We start from the raw sequence: 22,453 nt of genomic DNA on the forward strand, positions 1-22,453 counted from the left end.
TCATTATAAGGGTGTTTCTTAGGGTCACCCCTTTGGAGATCCTTAGAACAGTTCAGCTTAGACGAACAGTGCCTCATGCTACACAGACCATTTGGAGTCTTGGGCTCTGCGGGGAGGCCCTCTCAAGTGGTTTGACTTTTATTAAAATTGTGACAAACTGGGGTTTCTCTGAGGATTGAAGGTCTGGAGGCATCTAGAGGATGTCTCAAGAATGAGAATGTTGATGGTATAAAGCAAGAACAGCTTTCCCCGTGGGTGTGGAGAGAGAAAATAAGGACTCGGATCAGAGCAAGTTGGGTTTTTCCTTGTTTGTTTGATTTTGTTAGTTTTTTTTTTTTTTTTTTTTTAGTGTGCAAGGCTCTAGAGCAAGTTTTTTTTTTTTTAATGTCTGTTGATATCACATATTGAGAGAATACTTTCTAGTGGTTAAAATGTCTGTTGATATCACATATTGAGAGAATACTTTCTAGTGGGAAAATAGTCTGGTAAAGGGTGGGTTCTTGTGTACAAGGCTTAGATACAGTCTCAAACATTCCTGGAACAGGAAGGTACTCTCTCATTTCCAATGAAATATACATCCAGGAGTGCGAAAAGGGACCACATGTTGTCAAATTGAAGAAGAAATGCAGTTACTTTGTTAGTCCCAGACTAACAAAGGAATAAGGAATAAGATCTCTGCCAATTCAACTATTATGCACCATTGATTATCAGATACATCCTGATTTCGGAGATAAAAAGAAGTGAAAAATGTACACCTATGAGTAGATGACGGAGAAGGCAATGGCACCCCACTCCAGTACTCTTGCCTGGAAAATCCCATGGACGGAGGAGCCTGGTAGGCTGCAGTCCATAGGGTCACTAGGAGTCAGAGACGACTGAGCGACTTCACTTTCACTTTTCACTTTCATGCATTGGAGAAGGAAATGGCAACCCACTCCAGTGTTCTTGCCTGGAGAATCCCAGGGACGGGGGAGCCTGGTGGGCTGCCATCTCTGGGGTCACACAGAGTCGGACGCAACTGAAGCGACTTAGCAGCAGCAGCAGCATGAGTAGATGAACCACAGTAACTGTGCCCCTAAAAGAAAGTTCAGGTGAATATACCCTTTGGGTTTGACTTTGATCCCATTTTATTTATTTATTTATTTGGCTTTAAATTTATTTATTTATTTGGCTGCCTCAGGTCTAAGTTGCAGCACACAGGATCTTTAGTTATGGCATGTGAACTCCTAACTGCGGCATGTGGGATCTAGTTCCCTGACCAGGGATTGAACCTGGGCCCGCTGCATTGGGAGTGCAGAGTCTTAGCCACTGGACTACCTGGGAAGTCTGCCATTTTAGAATTATAGATTTTTTAGAGTTTGAAAGAAGTTCAAACGGTGTTTCTCAGCCTCAAGACTATTGACATTTGGGGCTGAATGATTCTTTGAGGTGGGGGCTGTCCTGTGCCTTGTACGGTGTTTAGCAGCATCCCTGGCCTCCCCGACTTGTATGATAACAACCAAAACTGTCTTTAAACATTGAAAAATATATTCAGGGGTCAGGGGAAGGTTCACATCTTCCCCTGTGAGAGCTGCTTGATTAAAGTCCTCCTAGGTCTACGCTCCCCAAATCCCCAGCTTCAACCTTGCTGATTTTATACATAGAGAAACTGAGGCCCAGATAGGGGTAGTCAATTGACCCGAGGGTCTTCTGTGAGCCCAACCAGAGACCAAAGAGTTGTTATCAGGTGGAATTTTCTTTACATGCATGCATTCATTCCATCATTCACTCAAGCAAGATTTTTACGGAGCATTTATTAGGCATTGGTGCCATGTTAGGTCCTGGGGAAATAGTGTTGTTTGAGTTTCTCCAGAAACCCAAGGGTTTGTGTACAAGTCGAGTACAAGCCCCAAGGTTTGAGAGAAGTGTTTGAGGGTACGTGGGCTATGATGGAAGTCTGCACAGGGCAAGGAGAATGTGAACCCAGACAAGGAAGGCTGATGATCAAGAGTGGATTATTCAGGGGCTTCCCTGGTGGCCCAGTGGTTAAGATTACCTGCTTTCAATTCAGGGGATGTAGGTTCGATCCCTGGTTGGGGAACTAAGATCTCACATACCGTGTGTTGCAGCCAAAAAAAAAAAAAAGAGTGGATTATTCAGGTGGAAAAATGGAGCTTAATCCCACTTGGGCAATTCAGGGAACCAGTATTGGGCATGTCCCCAGAGTTACCCTGCCCAAGCGGTAAAGGAGCTGAGGGTGCAAATGCCAACTCCCACCGTTCATTGGTTGAGGCTGCACCTGGTTAATTACCCAATACTGGGCCTTATGCATGGGCAGACATAGACTTTAGTACCAGAGTAAACTCTGAGATAGATGCCTAAACCAATAAACCCTAAGAGGAAAGAACAGTTTAGGGCTTGGCAGTAGGAAGTAGGTTCTACTAGACTGGGCTGGTAAGGGGATTTAAGGGGGCACAGCGTTGAATCAGATGTGGTCCCCAGTCTCATTAAGCTCATGCTCCAGAGGGGTGACAGATGTTGTTTAGTCGCTCAGTCATGTCCAACTCTTTGCAACCCCAGGCTTCCCTGTCCTTCACTATCTCTCAGACTGCTCAAACTCATGTCCATTGAGCGGGTGATGCCGTTCAACCATCTCATCCTCAGTCTCCCCCTTCTCCTTCCGCCTTCAATCTTTCCCAGCATCAGGGTCTTTTCCAAGGAATCGGCTCTTTGTTCTCCATTAAATGTAAAGCCACACAAATTTCAGCGCTATAAAGAACAGGTGTGTGGTGCTGCGTGTGTAACAGTGGAATGTGAACTAGGCCATGTTGTCATAGGAGGTTGCCCCCAGGGAGGTAACGTTGGAGCTGGAATTAAAAGCCAAGGGGAGGGGCCAGAGGGCCAGCATGTGCGAGGTCCCTGTGGCAGTAGAGAGCACAGCCCATTAGAGGAACTGACAGAGCCAGAGGGGGAGGGAGGAGGACTGGGGCCGCCCAGCAAGGGCGAGGGTGGCTGCACGCTGTGGTTGTGGCTGGAGAGGTCTGCAGTGGCCAAATCTTGCCTGCGTGCGTGCGTGCTAAGTCACTTCAGTTGTGCTCAACTCTTTGTGACCCCATGGACTATGGCTCACCAGGCTCCTCTGTCCATGGGATTCTCCAGGCAAGACTCCTGGAGTGGGTTACCGTGCTCTCCTCCAGGAGATCTTCCTGACCCAGGGATCGAACCCATGCCTCCTACGATGAAGCCATCAGGAAGCCATGCATGCTGAAATACTGCTTACCCAAACTTCCTGACAATCCTTTGAGGTGGGTCTTGTTGTTGTCTCATTTTCCAGAGGAGAAAATTGAAGCTTGGAGACATGAAATCACCTGACCCTAGACACTTACCTGGCAAGACGATAGAGCTGGATTTGGACTCAGGATGATCTGATTTCAAAACTCATATTTCTTCTTTGACCGAATGCATAGCCCCTGGAGACCCAGACCAGCCTGGGGAGTAACAGACTGCACATGGAGGGAGGGGCAGGGAGGCCAGAGAGGCTGGGGGAGCCTCTGACAGTTATGGTATATAGTTTTAATTAAGGCCATGGGGTGAAATCTGAGAACTCGGGTGTGGGTGGCCAGGGGCTTCCTCTCAGGGTGGATCTTTTGGTTCTTGGCAGCCTTCCTGATGCACTTTTCTCCATTTCCAAAGGATAAATACCTAGCCGAGTGATGGGATGTTCCAGAATCAGGACTGTAGAGATAGGATCTGGGTGAATACCGCATAGGTGAATACGGACTGCATGGAACCAAGAGGGGAGACAGAGAGAGAGGAAAGGGGGCAGTACCCCATCCCACTGCTTTCTTCATTAAATATATCATTTGAGGGTTATACGTGAGTTTCCAGGTGCAGGGCTATTGGCTCCCAGAGTGGTGGCACAAGCCGGTTCTTAGGAACTACCCTGGAATGTCTGGAGACCATCTGGGGCCTTACTAAAGGAGCCCTGGGCTGAGGAACAGAGCTGGACAAATGCCCAGCATTGCCCCTATTGTCTTGGAGTGACTTTGCCCAGTTCTTCCCCCTTTGGTCCTTCCAGGGCTTTCTATGCCCTTATATAGAAGGCACCTTGCCTGCCCATTTAGGGCACCCGGTTATGACTAAGTTTCCAGTTCATCTCATCCCAGACTCTGTCTTGGGATTCCCTATTTCCTGATCTATCCTACCTCTCCCCAAGTCACCTGTGGGATTTGGGGGTGCAGGACTAGCATGGTAGAGGAGCTGGTCTGATGAAGGAGGCAGGAAGTAGGGTGGGGGTCCCAGAAACCCCAGAAAAGGAGAGCCTTTCTGTTCCTCAAAGTGAAATTCAGAGCCCTTCGCTGGGACCCACCCTTGCATTTCCTGGGGACGTGAGTTAGACTGAGCGACTTCCCAGTTTCCATCTGAGGTCTGTTTTCAGACCTCAATCCGACAGTCTGGACAAGCAGAAAGGAGATAGAGGCTGGGAGACAGGAGCAGAGTAGAACAAATTAAACACTGATGGGGGAGCAAGGAACACAGACATCTCTATAAGAAAGGACAGCAATAGCATTTTAACAAAATATAGAGCTGAAGTCAAAACTCGGGGAAATCTCCAGGTCAGGACCAGAAACACAATTTGTGGGGCCCATTAAAAAGTGAAAACGCAGGGTCCTTGTCTAAGAAACAGGAGGAAAGTCCCAGGAAAGGTACTAAATTATAAAACTTTTTCCTTTCTCCTGTGGTTTCTTCTTCTTAACCTGTTGTCATGATTTTTATTTGCTATTTAATATGGTTCAAAGTTAAACATAAATAAAGATGTAAACCATCACCAAGAATTGATGCTTTTGAACTGCGGTATTGGAGAAGACTCTTGAGAGTCCCTTGGACTGCAAGGAGATCAAACCAGTCCATCCTAAAGGAAATCAAGCCTGAATATTCTTTGGAAGGACTGACGTTGAAACTCCAATACTTGGCCACCTGATGTGAAGAGCTGACTCATTAGAAAAGACCCTGATGCTGGGAAAGATTGAAGGCAGCAGGAGAAGGGGGCAACAGAGGATGAGATGGTTGGATGGCATCACTGACTCGAAGGACATGAGTTTGAACAAGCTCCGGGAGATGGTGAAGGACAGGGAAGCCTGGCATGCTGCAGTCGAAGGGGTTACAAAGAGTTGGACACGACTGAGTGACTGAACAACACCAAAAACCATGAGCATGAATTGTACCCTTCTTCTGTATGTTGTGCAAGGCCAATTTTGAATGCAAATGTCAGTGCCTTTATCTCATATGTGGAATCTGAAACTTCATAGTTTGTATTTCGGAGCTTATAACACATAACTGTTCAGCTATATTCAATTCTTTGCAACCCCCTGGACAGTAGCCTGCCAAGCTCCTTTGTGCAAGGGATTTCCCAAGCAAGAATACTAGAGTAGGGTGGACCCAGGGTTCGAACCCATGTCTCCTGAGTCTTCTGCATTGCAGGCAGATTACCACTGAGCCACGGGGGAAGCCTGACTCACAGCATAGTGTTTGGCTAACCTGTGCAAATAATATGAGTAGCAAAGAATAGAGCAGGATTTCTTAACTGACCTCATTTTAACTTGATGATCTCTGTAAAGACCCTCTCTCTACCCAAGGCCTCATTCATAGAGACCAGAAGATAGGATTTCAATTTAGGCCTCAGGCGGGGAGGGGATCAGGACACAATTCAGCCTATGACAGTCAGTATGAAGCAATTTCTGAATGCAAACTTCTTTAGATGTACGTGCAGATGCACAGACCAATAAAACCTGGAAAGATACCTAACTGTGAACAGCGGTGCCTCCTGTGTTGAGATGGAAGGAACAGGACTTATTATTTTATTTTTTAAAAAAAACTCTTATTAATTTTAAAATATTTATTTGTATTTATTTATTTGGCTGCACCAGGTCCTAGTTGCGGCATGCAGGATCTAGTTCCCTGACCAGGGATGAAACCCCGGGCACCGGCATCGTGAGTGCAGAGCTTGAGTCACTGGACTGTCAGGGAAGTCCCTATTTATTTATTTTTTAATCTGTGGCTTGTTTTCTGGCCACATTGTGAGGCAAGTGGGATCTTAGTTCCCTGACCAGGGATTGAACTCGTGCCCCCTGCCGTGGAAGCTTGGAGTCCCTAACCACTGGAGCACCAGGGAAGCTCCCGGGGCTTATTATGAACATCCTCTGTGACCTGAGTCTTATTGGAAATGTTGCCGTGTTTCACGCGGATGATTTATTCGTATCTGGTGTAGATGCTGTTGGCGCCTGGTGTAGATCCTTCTGCTGGGCTGGTGCACCGCTCTCCCAGCTGCTGGGAGTGTTGGCTGCTAAGAGCTCAGAGCTCCTTCCTTCCATGGAGAATCGCTCTCCTGCCTATCACGTATCCCCCACATCAGAGGCAGGCAGTTTGAATGACTGACTAACAAAGGGTACAAAGACCCCCAGCCTCAAGGGGTCTGGGAAATGATTCTGTGATGCTGTCTGATTTCCTGAACTCCTCATGGGATCAGGTCAAGGCCAGACTTCAGCTGAACCACAAGATACCGTGGCTTCTGAACTTGCTTCCCTCACCTCCTTCCTGGCTTTTCTCTAGAGAGTTCTTCCTCAATAATGCATTTGAACAAAAGTTTCCATCCCAGGCTCCAGCCCTAGGGAGGCTGCTATAGTCTGAATGCTTGTGTGCCCTCCAAATTCATATGATAAAATCCTAAAACCCAATGTGATGGTATTAGAAGGTGGGGCCTTGAGGAAGTGAATGTGTATTTTCATTTACTAATCGTGAATAGGATTGCTGCTGTTATAAAAGAGAACCCAGAGAGATTCCTGGGGGGTCCCCAACCCCTGGGATCTAAGGAGGTGAAGCTGATGTAATAATAATAGAAAGAAAATGCACAGTGAATGTGATGAGCCTGAATCATGCTGAAACCATTCCCCCCTGATCCCCAACCCCATTCTGTGGAAAAATTGTCTTCCATGAAACTGGCCCCTGGTGCCAAAAATGTTGGGGACCACTGTCCTATTCCTTTCCACCCCGCGAGGACACAGGTGAAGTCTGTGACCCCCAAAAGGGCTCTCACCTTACTGTGGTGGCACCCCGATCTTGGACTTCCAATCTCCAGAACAATGAGGAATAAAATCTGTCATTAATAAGGCACCCGGTCTATGCTATTTAGTTGCAGCAGCCCAGGGGACTAAGTCGAACCAAAGACACATTCCACGTGTAATTTTTTTAAATGGTGGTATGTCTAATGGGTGTGAAATTTCTCATCCTATAAGGTTTAATTTGAATGTATTATCATTTTAGGTGCCTTGGACCACTGGCCCCTGGAGGGTGTGGGGTCAGGGACAGTCCATTTGCCACTGCCAGACCAAGGAGGCCGAGTTCCCTGGCTCCAGAGGCATCTTGGGACAGTCCTTAATGTCCCAAAGGTCAGCAATGACTGGACAGAAAGAGGAGCTCATTGGACAATTGAATTCCAATTGCCTTCAGAGGGAGGAGGGCAAACTTGTTTTGACGTTCCCTGGGGCAGATCAAAGGGGTTATTAGTGACCATTGTTAGGCTATGCTCCTAACCGAATCTTTTCCAATTAGGGAAAAAATGAAATCTCTGCTCATTTGGTGAACCAAAGCAGAATGAGAGTCCCTAATGATCCCTTTGAAAGGCCACAGTGAAGCAATTAAATTGGTATAGCCTTTCTGAAATTTGGGATTTACCCTGTTACAACAAGAGCTGTAAAACTGTTGTCTTGGATGAAGAAATTTGACAGCCATGAATTGATCCTAAGGAAATGATCAAGGACGTACACAGTTAACACATGAAAGATGTTCACAGTAGCAATATTTATAACCGTGTGAAGGAAAATAACTAATGTCTAACGCAAGGGATTGACTAAGTCACGGTCCTTTGTAAGATGAAGGCAAAGCAGTTATTTTAAAATAGGTTGTAGAATGAGAATTCATGACCAGCACATTTGAATGGCATGTTATTAACTCACAAAGACAGGTTTCAAAATAGATTGGGTGACAATTTTTCTGAGAAGTATGGTCATGTAGGAGCAGTATGGAGTTCTACACACCTATCATATGAAATATTGTCCGCATTAAAGAGTTGATTATATTTAATTTTGGCTTTCTGCCTTTCTTTCTGCCTCTCTATATTGCTAATGGGTCTATGTATTTCAAAGGAATGACCCATCTGATTTCTTTTGCTATAGTGTGAAAATGACTAGAATTATCATCAGAGCACTGCAAAAACTCCTTGCATGGGAGAAAACTTGTTTTTTTTGGAAAATTGTCTTCCCATCTCACATGAATGGGGGAATTTTGTTAACCGGAGGTATAAACCATTTTCCTCAAATCATATATCAACCCTACAAAAGGGAGGGAAGATTGGACAAATTCAATCTGTGCCCATAAAATAACAACTGCTACCGTGATGTGGTATATCATTCAGAACTGTTCTTTTTTTTTTCCAATCAAAAATAAAATCAAGAGACTTCCCTGGTGGTGCAGTGGTTAAGACTTCACCCTTCTATACAGGTGGATGTGGGTTCAGTCCCTGGTTGGGGAGCTATAAGATCCCACGTGCCTTGTGGCCAAAAAACCAAAACATAAAAAAACAAAAGCAATAGTGTAACAAATTCAATAAAGAATTATAAATAAGTAAATAAAAATAAAGTCAAGTTTAGATTTCTGTGACTATATGACTCTAATTCCATGGGAGAACATTTGGAAGCTTCTTGCTTTCCTTCTCTTATTCTCCATCTCTTCCCTTCTCTCTCCACCCTCACTGTGTTCCAAAAACATTTTAGGAAGCTTATATTTTCTTGCAATTCTATTTTGTTGCAATCCTTGCAAAAGAAAAACAAAAAGAAAAGAAAAGTAAAGCAACGTGTCCAAGGTTAGCTGGAGAGAATCAATGTTCATATTCTCTCTTCCTCTCCTCTCCTTTTCTTTCTGCTCTTTCTTCCATTTTTTTTCCCCTGAGAAATTATCTTGTTCATATCCCAGAAAATAGAGTAAAAAGTTACCTCCTGTTCATGCCTTTTGTCTGCCCAATTCCCACCCCCACCTGGTGACCTCTGTTCTTAGTTAATTATACATTCTTTCGGTTTTCTTATGCACGAACAAGTAAATAGGCAGATAAACTTTCATTCCCCTCCCTTTTACACAAAAGTAGCACATGTTACATCCTTCCTCATGCTGTCTTTGACAACATCCTTTCGGAATCCGACCTTTACTGTGTCATCGTAGGCGAGCAATTATTCTCTGAGCCCAGTGCTAACAGTTTTGTCTGCCTCTGGGCTAGATATCTGTCTACCCAGCTCTTCACCACCCCTCCCCAGCAACTGTCCACCCCTCTGTCCTCCAGCTAGAGTTGGCCAGTGGGGGCCTGGGGGGAGAGCCGACGGAGGGGGCAGGAGTTCAGGGTGTTTGCCTTCTGGATCCTTCTGTTCTGGCTGGCTGTCTATATTCTCGAACAACCCAGCTCCCTTCAGGTACTCCTCTCTCTGCTCCTTCAGGTCTAGGGATGTGTGTTAGTCTCCTGTCGCTGCTGTAACAGATTACCCCAAACTTAACAGCTTCAAACAACATATTTATTTTTTAAAGACTTTTCATTTTGTATGGGAGTACAGCCAATTCACAGACAATGTTGTGATAGTTTCAGGCGAACAGGGAAGGGAGTCAGCCATACATATACACGCTTCTACTCTCCCCCAGATTTCCCAGCCATCCAGGATGCCACATAACATTGAGCAGGGTTCTATGGGCTATACCGTAGGTCATTTTTTATCTATGTTAAATACAGCAGTGTGTACATGTCCATCCCAAACTTCTTAACTACCCCTTCCCCCAGTTCTTCCCCCAGCAACCATAAGATCTTTCTCCAAGTCTGTGAGTCTCTTTCTGTTTAGTAAGTTCATTTCTATCATATCTTTTTAGACTCTACATGTAAGGGACGTCAAATGATGCTTCTCCTCTGTCTGACTTACTTCATTCAGTTTGAGGATCTCTAGGTCCATCCATGTCGCTGCAAATGGCATTATTTCATTCTCTTTCATGGCTGACTAATATTCCATTGTATATATCTGCCACATCTTCTTTATTCATTCCTCTGTCAGTGGACATTCAGATTGCTTCCATGTCTTGGCTATTGTTAACAACGCTGCAACGAACACTGGGGTGGGTGCCTGTATCCTTTTGGACCATGTTTTTCTCAAGCTATATGCCCAGGGGTGGGATTGCAGGGTCATATGGTAGCTGTATTTTCAGCTTTTTAAGGACCCTTCCTACTGTTCTCCATAGTGACTGCACTGATTTACATTCCCACCAACAGTGTAGGAGGGTTCCCTTCTCTCCTCACCCTCTACAGCATTTATTGTTTGTGGATTTCCAGTTGATAGCCATTCTGGCTGGTGTGAGGTGATATCTCTTAGTTATGATTTGGGGTTCTCTAATAGTTAGTGATGCTTTTGGACTGTGGTGTTGGAGAAGACTCTTGAGAGTTCCTTGGACTGCAAGGAGATCTAACCAGTCCATCCTAAAGGAGATCAGTCCTGGGTGTTCTTTGGAAGGAATGATGCTAAAGCTGAAATTCTAGTACTTTGGCCACCTCATGCGAAGAGTTGACTCATTGGAAAAGACTCTGATGCTGGGAGGGATTGGCGGCAGGAGGAAAGGGGGATGATAGAGGATGAGATGGCTGGATGGCATCACCGACTTGATGGACGTGAGTTTGAGTGAATTTCGGGAGATGGTGATGGACAGGGAGGCCTGGTGTGCTGCGATTCATGGGGTCGCAAAGAGTCGGACACGACTGAGCGACTGAACTGAACTGAACTGAACTGAATAGTTAGCGATGGTGAACATCTTTTCATGTGCCTGTTGGCCATCTGTCTTCTTTGGAGAAAGGTCTACTTAGGTCTTCTGCACATTTATCGAGCAGGTTATTTGTTTTGATGCCGTTAAGTGTCATGAACTGTTTGTAAAATTTGGAGACTAATCCCTTATTGGTTACATCATTTGCAAATATTTTCTCCTAAAGTGTGGGTTGTCTTATCATTTTGTTACAACTCAGATTTATTACCTTACAGTTCTGGAGGTCATGAGTGTAAAAATCAGTTTGGGGCTAAAGTTGTAGTATCAGCAGGGTGGTTCCTTGCAGAGCAAGAATCCATTTCCTTGCCTTTTCCAATGCTTAGAGGTTGCCTGCATTCCTCAGCTCGTAGCCTCTTCCTCCATCTTCAAAGTGCATCCCCACTGCTCCAAGGCACATCTCCTGCCTCCCTCTCAGATGGAGGCTTATGGTTACATTGATCCCACCCAATCATTCCCTCGTTGCAAGATCCTTAGCTTAATCTTACCTGCAAAGTCTGCTTTGCTATGTAAGGTATTGTATTCACATGTTCTAGGATTAGAATGTGGACATTTTTAGTGGGACAGAGGTCAACATCATTCTGTCTACCACAGTGAGGTACAGAGGTTCCTTCCTGGTATTTCCTCTGGGGCGCTGCACCAAATCCACTTGTGCCTTTGTAAATCATCCCTTTATTAAACTCACCTCTTATTACCCACATGAATGGACCATCAGCTTCTTGCAAGATCTTTAACAATCTTTTATTATTTATTTGGCTGCACTTGGTCTTAGCCATGGCACAAAAGATTTTCGATCTTCACTGCAGCATGCCAACACTTAGTTGTGGCATGGGAGATCTAGTTCCCTGACCAGGGATCGAACCCTGGCCCCCTGCATTGGGAGTGTGTGGGGTCTTAGCCAGTGGACCAGGGGACCTTCTGCAAGATCTTGATGGGTGCACTCAGTTTCCACTCCAATGCAGGAGAGATAACAGATGCCAGTTCAATTCCTGGGTCAGGAAGATCGCTTGGAGAAGGAAATGGCAACCCACTCCAGTATTCTTGCCTAGAGAATCCCATGGACAGAGGAGACTTGTGGGCTACCGTCTATAGAGTCCAAAGAGTCGTACATGACTGAAGCGACTTATAGGATGAAGAGGAGGTTGTGTTCAATAGCATCCATCTCCCTGGGGGTTGGGATAGCTTGCAGTGATGGGGTCCACTGTCTGGACAAGGATCTGGCATTTTGCTGCTGCTCAGTATACATCTGCTCTTTGCCTGCAGGTGGCCAGACCCCCTTTTGGCCCATTTCCCCTCCCCTGCCCTTGAGAAGCTTCACTCAAGAGAGTTGGGATTTCACCAAAGAGGAAGAAAGGCTTGAGAGTAGGAGCTAGGCTGGCTTGGCTGGGTTAGATAGTCTCCCAAAACATCTGTGCTTAGGAAGCCATGTGAAGGCAAAAGAGTCAGCTGCAGGTGGTGGGAGACATAGCAGTGTGTGTGGATAGATGAGCCTTTGCACACTTGGGCAAGTGCAGAGTCCGGGCAACTGCAAGGATCAGTCTGCCCCTCTCATAAACTACCTTTAATAGTCCCAAGCCTCACACCTGCTAGTATATAGTTGGTTTCCAATTCTAGCTCTGTCTTGGAGCTGAAATTTACTGAGTGTTTATTATGGGCTCAAAAGCTTGGTGCAAACAACTAAACTTTCTGAGCTTCTGTTCCCCCATCCCTAAAATGCAAATTGATTGACTCAACTAGGATGGAGTGAGTCCTTCTTAGGTGGCAGGTACTGCCCTAGAACCAGAGATGACAGTAGCTACATCATGAGGTTTGGATGACTGCTTAGTGGTTGAACATACAGGACACGTTGTGTATTTACTTCTTTTTCATTTATTTTGTTTATTTATCTATTTATGTGGCTGCACCAGGTCTTGGTTGTGGGATCTTTCATTGCACACGGGCCCTCTAGTTGTGGCTTGTGGGCTTCAGTAGTTGCAGCACACGCAGGCTTAGTTGCTCCATGGCATGTGGGATCTTATTTCTCCCCACCAGGGATCAAACCTGTATCCCCTGCACTGCAAGGACCACCAGAGAAGCCCTTGTGTGTTTAATTCTTTAACACACAAAGAAACTGGCATTTATAAAGCTTTCACATAAGGCTATCTATTAGGATTATTTATTTTGATATTAGATTTAAACTTATTAGATTAAAAGCTTATCAACACACTGCCAAGTCAGGTCACCAGGTTGAAATCCTCCTAACTGTATGTTATCAACTGTGCCAGCCCCTTCCCCATCTGTTTTTATAAATAAAGTTTTATTGGAACACAGCCACTCTAATTCACTTGTACATTCATTTGTCTATGGCTGTTTTCTTGCTCCAATGGCACAGTTGAATAGTTGTGACAGATTGTATGGCCTGCCAAACCTAAAATATTTACTTTGTGGGCCTTTGTAGAAAAAAATTGTAGACCTCTGCACCGATTCATTGAAGATACTGAGTGAGGATTATTTATGTTCTCTCTTCTTATTGCCGTGTTTGGTTTTTACCTTTCCTCGGATCCCCCCCCAAATATTGTGGATAGCAATGATATTTCCATACAGGAATAATTTGTAAGGTCCTTTCTATAGGGATGGTTGCTGTACAGTGTGAATTCTGTATGGATTAAATTTCCCCCAAGTGAATATCAGAGGATTGAAGAACTTATTGTCAGGAGAAAGACCACGGATCATAGGTTAATTCCCATAAAATGAGAAACCTCGATGCAACAGATTCTTTGAATTCTCTGTGTTGCTCTGATTACATGATGAAAAACCCAGTCCTAGTCTTTTGTTAAGAATGAAGCTAAATAGATTTTCTTTAAGTACCTTATAACCAAATAGGTGAAATTGTTCTCCTGGTCTCTCAACAACCAGAAATTTGGAATAGTCAGAATTTGGATGCCCACTTTAGAGAGTGGTTAAAATTAGGCTTTGGAGTCAGCTCTCTTCAAATTCAAATGCCGCCTTGGCCACTGGCTGGCTGTGTGGTCTTGGTCAAGTGACTTAACTTCTCTGGGCCTTTGTTACCTATTGAGATGAGAGCACCTACCTCATGAGGTCATCGAGAGAATTACATGGATGATATATAGGAAACATTGAGCCAGGCCCTTGAGCTTTGGTAAGAACTCAGAAATGTTTGCTATTTATTGATTTATTGTTATTGGCAGAAATTATGTATTCTGAGAAACAGCATCCAGCCTCTTGCTGTTAGTTGATGCAAATAGCAAACAGATCCAGCCGGAGGGTAGGGGTTCTGATTCTCTATTAATGAGCTGTTTGCTGTCACGCCTTCAGGGCAGTCTGTGTCTGGGCGGTGTATATCAGTGGCTGGCACTCAGGAAACCCTCAGGAAGGCTTCCTGACCCCACCAAACCAGGGCACTGAGATCATTCAGACGAACCAGACGTGACCAGACAGGGACTGGAAACCTCTCCCCATCCCTGGCTTCTTTCTCCCTGTTCATCCAGAAGGTCCGTGCCTGTGTAAATGGACGCCCCCCGCTGAGTCCCAGCTGCAAGACACCAGGGCCTCCCCCCTGGACCACAGTCCCTCCTGCTCAGAGAATATCTGCATCAGGTCCCCCAGGAGCCAGCTCTTCGCCTGGGAGTCTGTGAATCTGCATGATCGTACCCCGAGAATATCGATTTCAGGTCTCTGTTGAATCACCCCTCCTTCCCATCCCCTCGCTCTGTCATCCCCCCTCATCGTGGTACACTGAGCATTCTCTCGAAGGTTCAGACTTTTAATTCGGGCAGGAGCTGGGGCCCCAGAATAGTGGGTAGGGAGGGGGGCAGGAGACTGTATGGGCCGAAGAGGTGATGGAAGAAAATAAATTCCCCTTCACAGAACAATCAGAGGAAGACAGTCTAAAACAATGGCCAGACCATCCTCACGGGCCATGATGACAGCCATTTCGAACTTATCACACCCCGGCACTATATTAAGGGCCTGAGATTCCAGCGTGGTTCATTAGAGGAACATCTGTTGGAAATCAGCACGGAGCCGCCAGATATGATGGCTAAAAAAGCAGCTGGGGGTGGTGGGGGTGGTGGGGGTGGGGGACAGGGGGAGGCCACTTCCCTGCCAAGGAAAACCGCCAAGAGGCACCAGCTTTTTGGCTCTTAGGTGGCTCGCCTCCTTCCTCTGCCCTAAAACCAAGGACTCTAATCTCATCAGGGTCAGGAACATGTATCAAGAAGCAGGATGCATTTTCAAGATCCAGAAGGCGATGGAAGTAATGGGAATAGTGAGTGCCCACCGATAAGTACTCTCCATGTGCAAAGCACCCATAGTAAGTATTCCATGCAGTTATCTTATCCCATAGCAACCCCATAAGGTTCCATAATATTGCTATCCCATTTACAGTTGAGGGAACTGAGGCTTGGAGAAGTCAGGGGACTTTAGTATATGGTGATCAACAGTCCTGTTTTATCCAGAAGGCTTTCCTGGGATACAAGATTTTCAACGTTAAAACCTGGGATGGTCTTGGGTAAGCCAGGATGGAGCTAGAGTTTCAGGTCACATGTCTGATGTCAAAACTTATGTTCATATCCATTGGGTTACACTGTTTCCTTCATTCTGTGCTCATCTGTTCAGTCACACATTCATCGTCATTATAGAAGTGTTTCTGAATACCTATTTCGTCATGCTCAGTCATGTTTGATTCGGTGACCCCATAGTCTGTATCCCACCATGCTCCTCTGTCCATAGTATTTCCCAGGTGAGAATACTGAAGTGGGTTGACATTTCCTACTCCAGAGAATCTTCCCGACCAGGAATCGAACCTGTGTCTCTTGCATCTCCTGCATTAGCAGGCGGATTCTTTACCACCGTGCCACCTGGGAAGCCCATGTGCCAGGAATTGTTCTTAGGCTCAGAGGTTAAGGAAACTGAACAAACCCTCTGCCGTCACAGAGCTGACATGGTAGTGGCTCCTTTGTTATAATGATCGTGTATCCTTACAGGCTTTATATTTTCCCAAGCCTGGAGGGATTTGTTTAATTATTATTAACAGTAACAGCAATTGAATGATCCCTCTTTACAATCTTCTGCCCCACATCCTTCTTAAAAGGATCTGGAATACCCTCAAGTATGGGTGCATACCCAGAAGACTCAGTAACTGTATCGTGTCGCCTCTTCAGTCTCGAAATAGGATGGCCAAAGGAGCATGTGATCAAAGTCTGCACAATCAGGGGGTTATAAATAGGGGAAAGCTGGCCTTAGCAAATTCCTATATGCCTAAACCAGGAGATGCCCTTGCAATGTGGGGGTTTTAAGTTGAACATAAATAAAATACATGCTTGGTTGTACAGTAAAAGGAGCATGCAATTTGGAATTGGCAGCACCCAAATTCAAATCCAAACCTGCCACTTTTTTTTTATTTGAAGTATAGTTGATGAACCGTGTTGTGTTAGCTTCAGGTGGACGGCAAAGTGATTCTGCTATACATATTTATCTATTCTTTTCCCATGTAGGTTACTACAGAGTATTGAGCAGTTACCTGTGCTACAGAGTAGGTCCTTATTGGTTATCTATTTATTTTATATATAGTAGTGTGTGTCTCTTAGCTCCAAACCCCTAATTTATGATCCCTCCCACCCCATTATTCCTTTGGAAACCACAAGTTTGTTTTCTATGTCTGTGCATCTATTTCTGTTTTGTAAATAAATTCATTTGTATCATTTTTCTCAGATTCCATGGATAACGTTATCATATATTTGTCTTTCTCCATCTGGCTTACTTAGTGTGATTATCTCTAGGTCCATCCACGCTGCTGCAAATGGTGTTATTTCATTCTTTTTAAATCAAACCTGTCACTTTCTTCTTAGGTACTCTTGTGAATATCTTTGAACCTCTGTATCTTAATTTTCTGCCAAGTGCGGATGTTGGTAACAGCAGTTTCTCCAATCCGTAGTGCTGGGCGTGAATTAAAAAGCCAGCTCATAGATGAATTATCCTTTCTGTTTCTTTTTTCCTTCTGCTTATTTTTCAGAGACCTTTATAGTACTTACATCCCATGCTCTGTTCTGAAGACTTCCAGATATTAACTCATTTCATCCTCATAACATCCCTGTTGCTGCTAAGTCACTTCAGTCGTGTCCGACTCTGTGTGACCCCAGAGATGGCAGCCCACCAGGCTCCCCTGTCCCTGGGATTCTCCAGGCAAGAACATGGGATTGTGTTGCCATTTCCTCCTCCAACACATGAAAGTGAAAAGTGAAAGCGAAGTTGTTCAGCGACCCCATGGACTGCAGCCTACCAGGCTCCTCCGTCCATGGGATTTTCCAGGCAAGACTACTGGAGTGGGGTGCCATTGCCTTCTCCCATAACATCCCTAGGTTGTGAGAATTTTCAGAGGGGGAAATGGAGGCAAAGGAAGGTGAATGAACTTAGCCAGACTTCACAGTGATTCAGTTGGCAGAACTGGAATTTGGATTTGCAGTGGTATGGATTTTAGTGTTTGTTAGGCCTAAAGGTTCATTTGGATTTTTCTGTGAGATGTAACAGGAAAAATCGAACTTTTTAGCCAACCCAATACAAACAGTTTAAGAAGGGAGAACTTACACAAAACCATAGATGAAAATCTCACATCCAGCTGTCGAGTTGCTGTTTAGTTGCTAAGTTTCGTCCAACTGTTTGCAACCTCATGGACAGGGCTGCCGTTTCCTTCTCCAGGGATCTTCCCAACCCAGAGATCGAACCTGCATCTTCTGCTTAGCAGGTGGGTTCTTTACCACTGAGCCACCAGGGAAGCCCCCAGCTCTCAAGAGAACACCCTAAATTCAAGCAACTGTTGAGCTAAAATTGGGTATGTGTGGGGGCTCTGGTTATGTTAGAGCCTGGCCAGGCTTTGGGAAGCTGAGTTCACAGCCCCAGCTTATTCACAGGAGCTGGGGAATTCGCCAGAACACTCTAACACCTCCTTCGCCCCCTGCAAATGGCTCTGTCCTTGATGATGACCTTCTGGTGGGAGACAGCTTCCACAGGCTCACATTGGCTATAGAAGGACACATATCTTTAGGGAGAGCATCCCTTTATTATCTAAACAGGGACACATTTGACGGAGGAAGGTGGCGCTGTTAATTACACCAGGACAGCTGGCATCAACTAGGAGCCTCCGTCACAGTCCTAATAAGCAACACCTGGAATGAAATACTTGCAGGAGCCACTCGTGGGACCAGGTGAACGGCATTTGGGAGGAACATAACCAGCCAATAGGCAGCATGGGCAGCACCACGGGAAGCCTTAAAAGCACTGCTTTGGGCCCGTCCTCAACTCTTTTCTCTGGAGCCTGCCATCCTTTTAGGGGAAGGGGTGGGGGTCAGTATAGAAGACGCTTTCTTTTATCTAAACCAAGGATGCCCTATTGGGGGTAGGGGGCGGGTGGCTGCTGGTTAGGCTTTCTCTTTCTTAAGATGTTCTAGAGTTTAGGAAAAATCCTGGTGCAGGCTTCAACGTTTCTTTGACCCAGAGGAGGAAGAAAGAGCAGCAGGGAACTTCCTTAGAATCAGAGATGAGAAGGATGCTGGAACTGTGGCTGGGGGGCAGGGGTGGTCCAGAGTTATAGTTGGGGGGGATTTGTCTTTTCTACAAGGAAGCTTTTTTAGGCTCTGACACCCCTACAAGCCTTTGCCTGTCCTCCAGGGGCTGTGAAGGGAATTGAAGAGGGAGTTGAAAGAGGAAGGAGTCAAGCTGTCTGTCCGGGAGGTCACTCAGCTAGCCTTCTTCTCTTCTTGATTTCAAGAAGTAAAAAGCTACTTTTAGGCATCTCAAAGTTCTCCCTGAGGTCCTGTCTACGGCAGGACCCCAGCCTCTGAGCAGTCTGTGGGCTCCACATGGGGCGTGTTGACTATAATAGGGAAATGCAATGGGAAAAAATGGAGTTTCTATTTCTACTAGCGGGGCTGTCTGACCAGAGAGGGCACTCTCGGTGAACCTGCTCCTCTTCCAGTCCAGTTCCTCCAGGGCAGTACTCCGCGCTGGCTACTACGTAACCTTGTAAGGATGCTGGGCTCTGAAAGCCTACCTTCCAAAGCATGCAAGGAGGGACAGAAGGTGGAGAATGTTAATTACAGCTCAACTTTGGACAGCTGGGAGCAGCTCCTGACATGGGTTAAAAGCTGTCTGGGTTTTCTCTTTGGGGAAGGAAAAGCTTTTGGTCACTACAACCTCACAATGTTCTACCTCGGTAGGCATTTCTCAATTCCATCTCCCAAACTTTTCACAGCTGAGGGAGGCAGGTCAACAATGACCCAGGAGGGGTCGGGGGCGCAGGAGGGTTGGCACAAAGTAGGGTTGAAAGCCAGAGTCTTTCTCACTGAGAGTCCGAGTCATGCAGGGTATTGGGTACTAGGGCTCTGAAGTCAGCTGCCCAAGCTGAAACCTTGGCCTGGCAACTCCTTTGGAAGCCCTCCTGGGCAAGTCATGTTGCCCTGGTACTTATAAAGTTTTCCTCATCATTAAACTGGGGAATACATATGTGCTTATGCACATCATCATGCAATGTCAAGTAAATGGGTATATCACTCAAATGATCAAGTCTTTGTGTTGGTACAAAGCACAGGTGAGAGAAAGCTGACCCTTAATCTGGGGAAAGCAGGAGTGGTGCCTCAAATCAAAAAATAGTTCTTTCACTTCAAACTTCTGTGAGCGGGAAGAGCTTTCTGGTGAGGCAACCCCAAGTAGCTCAGGCGAGAGTCCCCAGGGATCCCCGTGGTTGTATTTCTGCTGACTCTTCTCTGAATTCAGCTCCTCGTGCACTGGGCAGGGAGGAAGGAAGTGGGGTGCTTGGTGGCTCAGACCTCCTTATACAGCTGTCTTTTTTTCCCCAAGGCACCCTGTGGACCCAGTGGAGGTCAAGACAATTTATGCCAAGTTGTGGGAGCCCCTTTCCTACAAAAAAAGCTAATTTGAGAACACCCTTGAAAGGGCCCAACGCTCCCATCCCCAGGGCCCACCTTTCAGCACAGCTGGGACTAAGTCCAGGGACCTGGGAGTAGATTTGTGCCCCATGGGTCCCCCCCTGCTTGACTAACCTCTAGTGTGAGGCTTACCCAACTCTTAAGGTCTCAGCTGCTGTTGGGGGTGTTACATTTGCAGTAGACTGAGATTTTCGTAAGCTACGAAGTCTGTCATTAAGCCTCAACTAGTTCTACCTGAAGTGAAGTTCTCTTAACCCCGTCAAGCGTTGTAGGGCCCCCTCTCAGTTTATTTTCATGTTCTCCTGCCTCAGTCCCTCTGCACCCATTCCTTGTAGCCAAACACTAGATAATCTATGAATTGCATGCATGCATATGCTAAGCCGCTTCAATCGTGTCCAACTCTTTTGCAACCCCGTGGACTGTAGCCTGCCAGTCTCCTTTGACCATTGGGATTTCCTAGGCAACAATACTGGAGTGGGTTGCCATTTCCTTCTCCAGGGGATTTTCCCGACCCAAAGATTGAACCCTCGTCCCTTACGTCCCCTGTATTGGCAGGGGGGTTCTTTACCACTGAGTCACCAGGGAAGCCCATCAGTCGTAACATAACGAGCACTGCACGGCTCTGGGATGACTTTTCCTCTCCTAACTAGGTCACTGATAAAGGTTCCCACGTGCTGAGCATTTAGCGTGTACTAAGTACTGATCTGCTTCTGAATGTCCTGATTTACCCTAAAGATGAAGCTTAAGCTGGGTTCCGTACTCCAAATTCATAATCTTGTATCTTAGAGACTTAAGTTTAGCTCAGGCTCTACTAGGCCTGTGTCTGCCTCAATTGGGATGACATTTGTCAGTGGATCCTCATCACCCAGCCAGCTAGGTACCATCATCACCCTCATCAAATGAGGAAAGCTGGGGGAGGAAACCATCTGCCCTGGGTCCTGTGACTCAGTCTGAATTTAGCTTAGCTCAGCTTGTTGAGGCCATCCGAAGTGTCTCCTTGGTATCCTTTCAAGTTCTGCATGTTCATTAATCTCTAGGCAGATGGTAACTACCAGCATTTTGGCATTCATCACACCTCAGCCATTTCATAATGTGACGTGAGCACTGGTGGCCCTTGCAAGCTCCTTATTGTGCCCCTAAGGAGCCTGATGGGGGACGGGGTTGACTGCCTCTGTTCTCACCTGGGTTTCCCTGGTAGTGCAGAGGTAAAGAATCCACTTACCAATGCAAGAGACGTGAGTTCTATCTCTGGGTTGGGAAGATCCCCTGGAGAAAGGGAATGGCTATCAATTCCTGGAGAATCCCCATGGACAGAGGAACCTGGTGGACTACAGTCCATGGGGTCCCAAGGAGGTCAGACACAAGTGAGCACACACACCCGTTCTTACCTCCTAGGTTATCCTTTCTCTCCCCACCCCCAGTGCCCCCTTCTTTCTCCCCCAGATAACCTGTCAGATTGAAGTCACAGGATCTTGTCTCACTCACTTGCCATGGATGTGACTTGGTGCCCAGTACCTTATAACCAAGACAGCTATGGGTTCTGGGGTTCCCAGCAGTTAATGGCTTTGATCGCTTCCCCACCAAACAGCCCTACAGAAATCGGAGCAAGGGGATCAGAGCTGGGCTACCTTTGTGACACTGTCACAGCCCTGAAAGCTGTTGCCCATCACTTTGTGCAGCAACTGGGTGCTCTGGAGAGAAAGTCAAGTCACGGATGACGGAGCCTCATGGGAAGTTGGCATGATGCTGGTTTAGGAATGGTCAACTTCCCCTGGCATCCTAGTTAGAAGTCTAGGAAAGATTGGACACTTAAGTCCCTTCTAGAGCCAAGATTGGGCTGGAGGGACAGCAGTTCTAATCTCTAGACCTGATCATTTTGCTGTTCTTAAGGGCTTTGCTTCTAATAAGCACATCTTACCTGAGATCCAAGGCAATAAAAACATTGATATCTAGGGTTGAATAAGAGGATAGAAAGAAACTTTAAGCACCTGATACATGTCAGACACTGAACCAAGAACAAGAATAAGGAATGATCTAGCTTTTCCATAAACCTAGACTTGGATTCTGACATCAATCTGGTCTTTGATACTAGCATTTGATTTACGAGAACCTTATCTTGTTGGGTGTGAGGACCAGACTCTCTTGGGGGTGGCAATAAGACTAAATATCTAAAGAGAATGGTTCTATGAAAAAAGGAATATAACTGTTCCTGAAACGTGCTCTCTGCCTAGGTTCATTTCTTGTGAAAGATTCCCCAAGAAATTCCTTCCTAACTCGATTGTCACCTGCACGAGGCTTCTTAATCCTGTTGGGATAAGGCACTTATGACAAATCTGGAGAATCCATATCCCAGTGTGGGCTTCCCTGGTGGCTCAGTCGTGAAGAATCTGCCAATACAGGAGACATGGTTTCAGTCCCTGGGTGGGAAAAATCCCCTGGAGAAGGAAGTAGCAAGCCACTCCAGAATTCTTGCCTGGGAAATCCCATGGACAGAGGAGCTATAGTCTAGGGGGGGATCACAGAAGAGTTGGACACAATTTAGAGACTAAATAATACCTGATGCAGGAATACTTTAACAGTGTACCTCACACCCCCTGTGCCTGAAACCCAGTACAGGGCTCACTGGCTACTTTAGATTC

At 45.9% G+C, this 22,453-nt stretch overlaps 1 non-coding gene across 1 annotated transcript; it reads right to left on the reverse strand.

Annotated features, from left to right (window-relative positions):
- Positions 1-1,250: 1,250 nt before the first annotated feature.
- On the reverse strand, positions 1,251-1,323 carry TRNAG-CCC (transfer RNA glycine (anticodon CCC)). Its single transcript has one exon. It is a non-coding gene; the product is annotated as a tRNA-Gly (tRNA).
- Positions 1,324-22,453: the final 21,130 nt, after the last annotated feature.

The sequence above is a fragment of the Bos javanicus genome, chromosome 17 (assembly GCF_032452875.1).
Source record: "Bos javanicus breed banteng chromosome 17, ARS-OSU_banteng_1.0, whole genome shotgun sequence".
In the NCBI taxonomy this organism is placed as follows: Eukaryota; Metazoa; Chordata; class Mammalia; order Artiodactyla; family Bovidae; genus Bos; species Bos javanicus.